Genomic DNA, 12,949 nt, shown 5'->3' on the forward strand with positions numbered 1-12,949 from the left:
ATAAAACTGTAAGGGGCACAGGGATAATAAAGTCTACCTTCCATATGGGTGAAGATTAAATGAAATGTATACAGAAATCATCTGTGCAGAAAGTTGTCAATTAAAACATGTTTACTTTCCATTAATCTTCAGAGTTTCTGAAGACCTTTGGATGGTGGGTGCCAATGGCATTTGTGTTTTGTCTGTATATTTTTCATAGACACTTGAATTTTATATTCAGGTTTGTTGCAGATTTCTCTAATTTCAAACAGGAACATCATCTTCTGTTGGTCCATGTTTCAACCTCATTTTTACTCCAGTTAAGTGGTTCTCAACACGGGCTGCACATTGAAACCCCTGGGAAGTTTTAACAAAAATATCAATGTCTGTTTTGATCTCCAGAGATAAGGATGCAATTTGTCTGAATTTTGGCCGAGCCATTGGGGTTAGTTTAATAAAATAATCTTTTGTGAATAAGTATGTGCATGAATCTGTAGAGATTCTTTGAGGGTTACATATAGTACTACTTTTTCTTAGAACTCACTGTTAGATTAGATCTATAGTCAATGTTATTTCTACTACACCATAGAAATGATATAATTAAAACTTTTTGGTCAATATGGTGACTAAATAGGCCTGGGTCACCTGCTGGGTAAAATGGCTTTGTAGCTTCTTAAACGAATGAACACTCTTAGTTAAAGCCTAGGGGAAACCAGCCTTGTACCAAAGAGCAGGGAGTTGTTTTTCTCTTCTTCACTTGAGATAGAAAATAAAAATACAAACATTGTATTTAAATTACAGGAGTTTGTGACCATCTAATACTTCACCTATTTGATATCAGCTCACGTGATGTGATTTCTGTCTCTTTGTACATTTAAGCTTCTCGATTTCACGCCAACTAATTCTTCAATTAGGGTATGCTGCCACCAGGTGGCAATAAGGGCCTCATTCGTGATCACTATCTTTTTTTTTTAATCATTTTTTTAATTTATTTTCAGCATAACAGTATTCATTGTTTTTGTACCACACCCAGTGCTCCTATCTTTGAATAATAATTGTTCATTCACACATTTATTCATTCACAGTTATTTGGAAAAGTTAATATACCTTTCACTTACTATCATTTAAAATTCAAAATGTAAACCTTAATAGCATGACTGAAGTGGTTTGGTTAATTTTTGTTCCAGTAATTATAAAGATTGTATAGAGGAGCGTGCATGAATTGCTGTATATGTGTGTGAAATTCTCCATGTCTACACGTATGGGTGCTTTTAGAGAAATCAAAATTGAAGGCAAAAGTCCATACCTTCCTCACTATCCCTTATTAATGGCTCATCACAGCATAACCATGCATTGTTCATTTCTGTGTTCTACAGCCAAGTTTTGCTGTTAGTACCTCTAAAAGACTCAGTACTATGATGGAATTTCAGATGAACTTAATATTAAAATTCACTCACATGGGGGTGTCTGGGTGGCTCAGAGGGTTAAGCTTCTACCTTCGGCTTGGGTCGTGATCTCAGGGTCCTGGGATCGAGCACCGCATCAGGCTCCCTGGGAAGCAAGGACCCTGCTTCCTACCTCCACCCCACCTGCCTCTCTGCCTACTTGTGATCTCTCTTTCTCTGTCAAATAAATAAATAAAATCTTAAAAGAAATAAAATTCACTCACATGGATTCTCAAACTTTCTAGCAATGAGTATTTCCTTTTTTTTAATTTCATTTTTTTTCAGTGTTCCAAGATTCATTGTTTATGTACCACACCCAGTGCTCCATACAATACATTCCTATTAAGGAGTTATTAATACAGCTGCTTTCCCACAGGTCACTAATGAAATTACTTTTATCAATTTTACCTACTGATAAGTTATTCTTCACTTCTTCCACATAGGAAAAGTACAGAGGACAGTGACATAGCTCAGTGTTAGTTCTGGACATAGTGAGTCTTCATGACCAATTTCTCTTAATTACAAAAAGAAACTTTCTTCAATATCATGATGATGTAGCCATTAGCTATGCATGACTTGAAAGCTATGCACAGTGATTCTCTTCTATCGATAAGATTTACTTTAATATCATTTCAAGCTTTTGACAGATCATCTTTGGCATAATGACTTTACTAAGAAGCAACTTAGAAATTATTTTAAGAGCATCTTGTTGTTCGTAAAGAGAAACTGACAATGCCTTGTGTCTCCCTATGTGCTGAAATCTTCTGAGGAAAGGAATCTTAATGAAACTCCCTTTCCCTACTTGAAAGCACCCAGGCCAAGAGACATTGAAAGGGGCAACAGCAAATTGCAACAGTGAACCTGGATGGGCCAGAAAGTCCTGTCTCTGTGCTGAGCATGGGCTTTTTGCACTACTTCTGAGGTGACTGACTAGAATTTTGAACTACCAAACCACATCATGCTAATTGCTGCCTATGAGAACTAATCATATGCTGTCCTTTACAAATTTGGCACAAAGACATTGGAGACCCATCCACTTATCCCAAGTTATCTGCATGGAGCAAAGCTGAGCAACTCTCCAGGTAATTTTGGAAGCCTATACAACCCAAAGTAAGGAGAATTGGATTCAGGGACATGCTGCTACTGATGATGTTTTTATTTCTATTTTGAGTTCCCTTGCTCCTTCAAATAGCTTTCTGTTTAAGTGACCTGTGAACCCCAGGAATCTGTCCAGCTAACCTGGTCCAGTCATATCCCTTTTAAGACAGCCTTTTTCATAGCATTTACATGCAAGCTGTAAGCTGAGAGAGATAGCTTTATCAGACAATGAACATTTGTGGTTTTGATCTTCATGACTTTGACTCTTTGGAAACGATCCCAAAGACCCATGAAAGTTTTAAAAGCCACATCAAATCTGGCCTCTCAAAATTCTGTTGTGAGCTACTCCACAGAACTCTGTCCCTTCATTTTCTTTTCTTCTCTTCTCTTTTCTTTTCTTTCCTTTTCTTTTCTTTCTTCTCTTCTTCGTCTCTGTTTTTCCCTTTTCTTTTCTTTCTTCTTCTTTTCTCTTCTCTTCTCTTTTCTTTTCTTTCTTTTCAGTGTTCCAGAATTCATTGTTTATGCAACCATACCCAGTGCTCCATGGAATACATGCCCCTTCATTTTCTAGTTTCATTCCCCAATTAAAGGACCAGATTTGAGATGCTGAAAATGCTTACAATTTTCTGAAACTGTTAATCTGCTATTTAATCTTTCTATCATTATTTATTCCTTCTTTTATTTCTGCCATGTTTCCTCAATTAGCAGATGATCTCTTCTGAGGCGAGGACCATAGCAGGGCACTCATATCAGTCAATTCCTGATTCAGAATTAGAAGCCCTAGTCCATCTAACTCACTTTTACATTCATTTGTTTTTATGCTAATTCTCTCACTAGTATTAATTTGTGCAAATATTTATCGAGTGCGTCTTCTGTTACAGGCACTGCTCTTATTGTTCAGTATCCAAGAGTAGATGAAACAGACACAAGTCCTTGCCTTCATGGAGTTCATGTTCTTGTAGATGGAGCAAGTGAAATATACATGAAGCTAGGTAGTGACAAAGAAGAAAATAAGCAGTACCTGAGGCTATCTTGACCAGGTCAGGCTGTCCCTATGGAACCTCAGCCTGGCTACAGTTCCTGCGTGTGGTCAGCTCCCAGTGTGCCTGATGTGAACCCTAAATAGTGGAATGCTGTCTGCACTATAGGCTCCTTTCACCCCAGCCAGAATAATTGGGCTTCTTCCTACTTCCTGCTCTGAATTTTAGTTGACCAGGAATAGAGTTTTATCTTAAACCTCCAAGCCCTTGAGTTGAAAATATTTTCATGATCGGTTCTTCCCAAACCTCACTAGTAGGGATTTTACCTCATCATCCCTCCCTCTAATCCTGGCTAAAAAACAGTGCTCCAAAGTCAAACCATCACTTTGTGGCTTGGTAGTTCCATTTCTCTGTTTTTTTTTTTTTTCAATAATGTGTTTATATGTTAAATAATATGTTTATCGATATACACTATATACTAACTAGATGTTAATAATGTATTCATATGTTCAGCTATCTGCTATATATGATACATTCCATTGGGGGAGCTTGTTGGAAATTCAGAATCTTAGGCCCTGTCCCCAAACGGCTGAATCAGAATATGGTTTAACAAGATCCCCAGATAATGCACATTCATGTTAAACTTGGTAAAGGGCTGAAAGTCTAGAGGAACGGTAAATGAAAGGCAATGAGAAGATCCATCTTTAGCACTGTGGGGAGATATAGGTTCCCACCCCTCTTCTCACCTAGATGCTCCATAACAGGAGAACTTACTGGTCTACCTGGTTTGACTTCAGGATTCTGAGTGGCAGGACTAAGGTGAGACAAATCTCACCCTAGTCTCACCACAAGTCCAAGATACTTGGACAGTGCAACATTTCTGGAAGCACAGAGTCTCAGATGCCCACCCTGCACTTTCAGGCATTTGAGAGTTTGTGCCTCCTTCCATTCTGTACTCATGGGAACATATTTGTCTCACCTTAGGCCTGGCCCCAGGGTGTGCTCAGGCTGATCACTGAATGGGAGCAGCCACTAATGGAAGGTTACCCACCTGAGTGTGAGCATCTCTTCTCCTTCCTTTCTGTTCCTCAGGAAAAGCCCCTCTAGAGGTGCTTTCTTGTACTCCCTCTCTACTCTTTTATATCTATCTTCTGTGATTTAATGGTAAAATTTGGGAATAAAATTGAATGGAATGAAAAGGGTTGCAGAGCCCCTCCAGTCTATTAGTTGGGTCCTATAACTCCACTTACTTCACTAAGAGTTCAGAACATTACACTAACTCAGGATGACCTAGGTCCCTTTTAGTCTTTTCCTGGGTCCTTGTGTATCTGTCTTCCTTGATAGCCAAATAGAGGGTTGCTTGGAAAATGGGGTAGGATTCAGGCATTCCTGATTTCCCAACTCCCTACCAGAGAGTTCCACATTGAGAGATACTGGGAATGTATCTGTTATTTATAAAGTGTTGATTTACTTTTTGTTTAGACGATGATCCCAGGATCATGGTTCCCACAGTAGAGAACCCTGAAGGGAGGAAGTTTGAGTGATTGGTTCACCACAATACCACAGACACCTCCAACAGGTGTGGGACCTGGGGCAGTCTCCTGCACTTTCAATTGTTCACTTTTCCCATCTGTAAAATGAGAACCATAATAACAATTCTCACTTTACAGGATTAACAAAGATTAAATCAACAAATGCATGTGACAAGTATTTCATAACCACTATGCAAATATTCTTATTTATAATCTTGTAATTAAGTTTAAAAGGAATGCAGGAAACAGTATTTTTTTTAATAAAAGAGGTTCAGATCATCTCAAAGTCCATAATCTGTAGGTACTGGGGCCGAGGCTTGGACCAGAATGCCCCACTCCATTCCCTGCTTCCCCATCACACTGCCTCTTGGACACATAACATAGACATCTCACTGTTTATGTTCTCTGAAATTTGAATGACATGCCCTCCACCCTCCATTTACTTTTCCTCTTTATATCAAGACATCTTTTCAGATTCACCCCTTGGAACCTAGTGTCTTAACTAAAATTATTATTGATCAGCTTCTTGCAAGGCTGGAGGTAAGGCAACAGCTGAAGCAAAACAGGCTCTTATTTGCATTTCAGGTGGGTCAGCAAAATGTGGCACTGCAGTTGTGCCTGCATGGTAATAAAACTTCCTGAAATTCACAGTCCCTCTATAGCAGACTTGGGCTCACATTCAGGCCAGACTATGAGGCTCCACATGGACTAAAAATCCCCCAGAACATCCAAGTGATGCCCTCCTGAGCAAAGCAAAAGCCAACTTGGAACTGTCCCCCCACCTAAGAAAACACCCCCCGAAGTCTTGCCTATCTCACACTCTCTACTGCTTAGCTTCTCCAGCTGCATGGGGCCACTTGATACTGCACTGGGCACTCCCTCCTGCCTGTTTCTAAAGTTAACCTTCACTAGTGGCTAGAGAATGTCCACAGACTCCAACATCCTGAGATCAGCAAGTGCCCCATTTGCATACTTCACTTCTGAAGTCCAGATTGATCCTTCAGCCCTGTCCCATTCTCCTGTCTAGAATCTAATTTGGGGACCCTGAAATTGAGATATTGACTTGCTCTTCCTAGACGGACTTCTTAGGTGATGATTAACCAGGCAGATATCCTGCTTTATATTTCCAAACCTTTTCCCCATACTTTCTGTGATTCTCATCTCATGGTCAGTGAACTACTGTAATCATTCATTCATTCCCTATTCTATTCACTTTTTAATTCAACAATGCTTACTGAGTATTGTTTATGAGACAGACTCTGCTATGCATTGTGAACACAATGGTGAATCCTAGTCTTGTAGAGTCAGAGCTTCTTGGCAAAGACAGACATTCGTTTACCAACATGAGCTATTTGTTAAGCACCAGCTACGTGGCAGGGATTGTTCTTAGAATGAGGGATACAGTAGAGAATGAGCAGGTATAATCATTGCTCTCATATAGCTTACTTTGTCCTGGGATAAGTTGGGGAGGAGAGGAACAGACACAAAATAATAACACGTCAGTTGGAAGCAAGTGATAAAGGGAAAATTAAAGTAGGAGACTGGAGAAACAAGCAATGAATAGTTCTTTTTTACATAGGATGATCAGGTATGCTTTCTGAGAAAGTGACACTGTAGCTAAGAACTGACTGAAGCTAGGAAGCAACTCATACAAATATTTGGAGGAAGCATGCTCTGAGAAAGGACAGCAAGAATGGAGACCCAAAGGCAGGGGTGTGTTTGAAGTGCTTGAGGGTCAGGAAGGAGGGCAGTGGTCAGGAAGAGAAAGGGCAAGTGGTGGAGTGAGGTCAGGCAGAATGTAGAAGCAGGGAGTGGTGAGCAGTTTTGTATGTCAGTTTTGTCATGTCTTTGTGAGAACTTGGGTTTTACTGAGTGAGATGAGAATGCACCAGAAGTTTTCGAGAGGAGGAGTCATCTGGTCTAACCCTTGCAATGACTCCTAAGTGAGAAGAAGGTTGTTTAGACCAGAGTGTTGGTAGGGGTGTTGGTGAAAGTATTTTGAAGGAAGAGCTATCAAAATTCACTGAGTGATCAGACCTGGAGTACGAGAAGAAGAGAAAACTCAAAGATGACTCCATGACTTTTAGTCCGAACCACAGGATGAATGTGGATGTCATGAATCAAATAACCTCAAAATGAAGGGTAACATTATAAGCTGAGCTTAATGCTGTAGTTGAAAGATTCCAAACACCATAACTTACCTATTTCACTTCCATCATTCCCCTTTTCATCCTCTGCTATTCTAATACCTACATTCCCTCTTATCACAGGGACTTTGCACAAGATGCTTCTTGTTAAGGACTTTGGATAATATCTAAGAGTATTGGAAGCAGGTGTTATACAATGTAGTGAGATGATCATATTAGAGCTTTGGAAATCTCACTTTGACTGCAGGTTGAGAATGGATTGCAGAGGGAGACTAGTTAGGAAATGATCACAGAGATAGGTGAGAAGATGATGGCTTGGACCAGAGATAGGTGAGAAGATGATGGCTTGGACCAGATAAAGCCTGAAGTGGGGTCATACTGGAGGCACCAAAGTCTAGGACCTTCCTAAGTAACCCAGTTTCTATGTTGGCATGTCTATATTTGGTAGGTCAGAAAGGACTAAATTAGAGTATGGTAGGAGAAAGGTAGGGGGCAACCAGCTGGTATAGATTAAATACAAGAGGAGGTTAAATGTGGTCTTTTGGGTGGAGCCCTCAGGAAGCCATGAACTATTTCCAGGAAGAGATGACACATTTCTTTGATGCCCCAGTGGTTTTTAAATTTTTCTGCGTGAAGTTCACCACTTTCTACACATGCACTCCCCTCCATACCCTCCCCCTTCCAGGATGCTTAAAACTCTTCATTCCTGTCCAAGTGCTGTTGTCCTTGTCTATGCTCTGGTGACCTCCTAACAGCTTGAAAAGGAGGCAGAATTGTGTTGCATAATGGTTAAGAACACTGGCTTCTGAGTTGGACTAACTTGGATTTGAAACTCATTTGTACTACTTACTATTATGTGGCTTTGGGTAAATTACCTAATTTCCTGGAACCTCAGTTTTCACACCTGTAAAACGGCAAAAACTACAACACCCATTTCACAGGATGGTTATAAGGATTTAAAAAGATAATGCTTAGGAAATACACGATGCAAAGCCTATGCAGTAATAATGATAGCAGATATTATGAAGTTCTTCATGTGTGATAATCAGTGTTCTGAGTGCTCCAAGTATATTAACTTACTTTATCTTTCAAACTATCCTCTGATCTCCAATTCACAAAGGAGGAAATAGAAGCACAGAGAGGGTTAATAGCTCACACAAGGACAAAAAACATGTAGCAGTAAGAGCTAAGATTTGAGCTCTGGCAGCCCCTCTCAATCAGTAGATGACAGAGCCTCTCAAAAGCGGTAAATACCAAGCAAAAGCATTCTCACTAGATGTTCTTCAGAATGAGCATTCTAGCATCTCAGTGGGTGTGTATGGGGGGGGCAGGGCTAGTTATCTGAATTTCTAGTTGCATGGCCACCTTTCTTTGTTGAGAATATTTCTAGAAGAAGTGAATCCACTTTTTAAAAAACATTTACGTTTCGAAACAATAGAATAGTTGCTGAAATGTTAAATGAAAAATGAATGATCAAGTTGTCTATAGTGGCCCCTAGGGAATATTGAGCAAATGAGTGCTAGAATTAGGAATGGTTAATAAGTGAGGAAACCCCTAGTGAGACCTGGTTTAAAGGGGGTAAGGGACAATGTGGTTCTGGATGTGTTGAATATGGCAGCAGAGCTAAGTGCCTTTGTGACTATGCCCTATTTCATCATGTTTATATCAGAGCAGTGCCTCTGCCAAGTTTTCCAGTATTTTGGCAGGTGGCATTTAGTGGCTAGAACACAGTTTATGCAAATCCTAATATTTCTACATTCAGTGTCATAGGTTATGAGTCCCTGACATTGTGAGAAGTGGTTTGTGTACTGGGTCAGTGCACAAAAGCTCCAACCTAACCACCTTGGCGTTTGAATTCTGATTCCACTACTTTCTAGCTGTGTAATCTTGAGAAAGTAGGTTAAACTTCTGGTGCCTCCATTTCCCTATCTATAAATGGAGGTCAAAATAGGATTTATTGTATTTGACTGATGTGAAGATTAAAATAAATAACACATACAGAGAGTTTAGCAGAAGTGCCAGTACTGTTGGTTGTTGTTAATACAGAGTGCCAGTTGTGTGCCAATGGTCACCAATAAGGTAGGTAACCATTTGCAGAATAATTCAAAAAAAAGACACAAAGCTTTTAGGTCCCTAAGTTTCTAATCATCTGGACTAGAACTATGATGGCAATTTCTTGAGTCTGTTAATTATTTTCATGCCAATTAAACAAATTGCTTATCCATATGTCAGAACCATTTGATGAAAAGTCCACCCCATTGTATTGTATTCTGTATCCCATTTCCAAATTTTGACATAACAGTATGCTTTATATCCCAGTCTGCTCTGACCCATTTCACTTCATTCTATAGTATATTGCACACCTAGTCATTCCAGACCATTTTATATTTCATTTATTTATTCCCTGTATTCCTTTTGATTCCATTCCATTCCATAATCCATTTTGCCTTATCTCATTTTATCTATCTACCATCTATCTATCGATAGATCTATCTACCATCTATCTATCGATCAATCTATCATCATCTTTCTATGTATTTATGTGGCAGTTGTATGCCTTTACTTAAAAATCAATGCTTCCTTTTCTTTCTGCCCATGGACGCCGCCGAGTAAGCATCGTTAAAGTCTCCCCTCCCACCGCCGTCATGTCTAAGTCAGAGTCTCCTAAAGAGCCTGAACAGCTGCGGAAGCTCTTCATCGGAGGTCTGAGCTTTGAAACAACCGATGAGAGTCTGAGGAGCCATTTTGAGCAATGGGGAACACTTACGGACTGTGTGGTAATGAGAGACCCAAACACCAAGTGCTCCAGAGGCTTTGGGTTTGTCACATATGCCACTGTGGAGGAGGTGGATGCAGCCATGAATGCAAGGCCACACAAGGTGGATGGAAGAGTTGTGGAACCAAAGAGGGCTGTCTCAAGAGAAGATTCTCAAAGACCTGGTGCCCACTTAACTGTGAAAAAGATTTTTGTTGGTGGCATTAAAGAAGACACTGAAGAACATCATCTAAGAGATTATTTCGAACAGTATGGAAAAATCGAAGTAATTGAGATCATGACTGACCGAGGCAGTGGCAAAAAGAGGGGTTTTGCTTTTGTAACATTTGATGACCATGATTCTGTAGACAAGATTGTCATTCAAAAATACCATACTGTGAATGGCCACAACTGTGAAGTAAGGAAAGCGCTCTCTAAGCAAGAGACGGCTAGTGCTTCATCCAGCCAAAGAGGTCGAAGTGGTTCTGGAAACTTTGGTGGTGGTCGTGGAGGTGGTTTTGGTGGGAATGACAACTTTGGTCGCGGAGGAAACTTCAGTGGTCGAGGTGGCTTTGGTGGCAGTCAAGGTGGTAGTGGATATGGTGGCAGTGGGGATGGCTATAACGGATTTGGTAATGATGGAAGCAACTTTGGAGGTGGCGGAAGCTATAATGATTTTGGCAATTACAACAATCAGTCCTCAAATTTTGGACCCATGAAAGGAGGCAATTTTGGAGGCAGAAGCTCTGGCCCTTATGGTGGTGGAGGCCATTTCTTCGCCAAACCACGAAACCAAGGTGGCTATGGTGGTTCCAGCAGCAGCAGCAGCTACGGCAGTGGCAGAAGGTTTTAAATACTGCCAGGAAACAAAGCTTAGCAGGAGAGGAGAGCCAGAGAAGTGACAGGGAAGCTACAGGTTACAACAGATTTGTGAACTCAGTCAAGCACAGTGGTGGCAGGGCCTAGCTGCTACAAAGAAGACATGTTTTAGACAATACTCATGTGTATGGGCAAAAAAACTCGAGGACTGTATTTGTGACTAATTGTATAACAGGTTATTTTAGTTTCTGTTCTGTGGAAAGTGTAAAGCATTCCAACAAAGGGTTTTAATGTAGATTTTTATTTTTTGCACCCATGCTGTTGATTGCTAAATGTAATATTCTGATCATGACGCTGAATAAATGTGTCTTTTAAAAAAAAAAATCAATGCTTCATTCTCATCCACATTAATGCTCGGTCAATTTTTGAAAGTGGTGACAGGTATATAGGTAACCAATGTATAGAGCTTGCTTGGTGGATTTTCATCCTCATTATGTTTTCTGGACAAAAACATAAAGACACAATAAGGAACATTCTTAATCCTTTGGCCCAGACAGCTTTGTTAAACCTGGTGTCAGTGCACACATCTGGAGTTCCCAACTCCTTCATGACAAATCTCAAGGTCTGTTTGAGTGCCTGACAGGCACACTTCTTTTTTTATTTAATATTTTATTTATTTATTTGACAGAGAGATTGCAAGTAGGCAGAGAGGCAGGCAGAGAGAGGGGGAAGCAGGCTTCCCGCTGAGCAGAGAGCCCGATGCGGGGCTTGATCCCAGGACCCTGAGATCGTGACCCGAACCAAAAACAGAAGATTAACCCACTGAGCCACCCAGACACTCCCTGAGTGGCACACTTTTTGAAACCCACTCCACAGTTGTGCTGGTGAATGTTGATGGTGCATTCTCTGGTTGCCACCTTGTTGATGGCAGAATGGCCGTCCTTTTTGCCACCCTTCTTTGTAGGAGCCATCCTGCTGGGCCCTGATTAGAAAAGCACCTTGTCTCTTTTTAACTTATTCTTTACCGTATTTACTGTCAAATTCCATGATTTTCTACTGCAAATAATCCCTCATCCTGTTCTATCCCATTTCCTTCCTACTCCATTCCATTTCATTTTATCCAATTCCACATGTCTCCCAGGCCATGTCAGTCTGAGGATAGGAAAATGATAACAATTTCCTTGTTTCTTTTGCTCTACTTCCACCTGTTTTCTGTGGGTACATTCCCCTCTCAAATTCTTCCTGAATAATTCTGGAGGTTTCTCAACAATCTGTGGCCTAAACTAGTAATCTGATATTTTAGATAATTTGCAATATTTCCCCTCTCCTATTCCAATATGCTGTCATGGTACCTCTGGCTTGAGCCAGTTACACTAGTGCTAACTAGTTAGGGACAGTGCAAGCAGTTAAATCTCAGACTTCCTCCTTTACTGATGAGATGTCTCCCATTGAACAATGCTCTCTCCTACAAATAGAAATGTTTGTAGTTTCTTCCTCCTATTTGCCACCTTTAATGGGTATAATTGGATTTATCATTACATTTAGTATCTAGGCCTTTAAAGAATAAAAAATAACAGTGCTCTCAGAGATCTGTTTAGGCAACTTGCACAGTGACCATGGAGTTAATATTATTTGGTTATATCAAGACTGAACAGAGAGTGGGCCCTGTAAGCAATGAGGACATTTAGCACCCAAAAGATGGGGTATGGGGGGCATATTTGTCCTACTCAACAGTGACACCTGTTGACCCAGATGGAAACAGAGGTATTCTAAGCAGAGTTGGGGCAGGGTTTGGGGGAATAAACAAAAATAAGCAATAACTCAAATGGACAGCAAAGCAAATAACATATAGGGAGTCCACCTGCTCCCATTTGATTTGATTCCCCTGATGCCAGAACTGAGTTAACATTAGCCAGGATAAAACCACCTGTTAACTGAATTGAAGACTGAAAGCCTCTACAGAATATTTAACCAACATTTAAAGACAAACAATGAACACTGGGGTGCATACGGCCCTTCTTTTCACTACATGTGTAACTTTGGGGTAAATACCCAGTAGTGCAATTGCTGGGCCATAGGGTATCTCCATTTTTAAATTTTTGAGGAACCTCCACTTTGTCTTCCAAAGTGGCTGTACCAACTTGCATTCCCACCAACAGTGTAAGAGGGTTTCCTTTTCTCCACAACCTCTCCA

At 40.4% G+C, this 12,949-nt stretch overlaps 1 pseudogene; it reads right to left on the reverse strand.

Annotated features, from left to right (window-relative positions):
- Positions 1-11,173: 11,173 nt before the first annotated feature.
- On the reverse strand, positions 11,174-11,726 carry LOC116876997 (annotated as a pseudogene).
- Between the last annotated feature and the right edge of the window lie 1,223 nt (positions 11,727-12,949).

The sequence above is a fragment of the Lontra canadensis genome, unplaced genomic scaffold (genome assembly GCF_010015895.1).
Source record: "Lontra canadensis isolate GAN:19392208 unplaced genomic scaffold, GSC_riverotter_1.0 scaffold49, whole genome shotgun sequence".
Classification (NCBI taxonomy): domain Eukaryota; kingdom Metazoa; phylum Chordata; class Mammalia; order Carnivora; family Mustelidae; genus Lontra; species Lontra canadensis.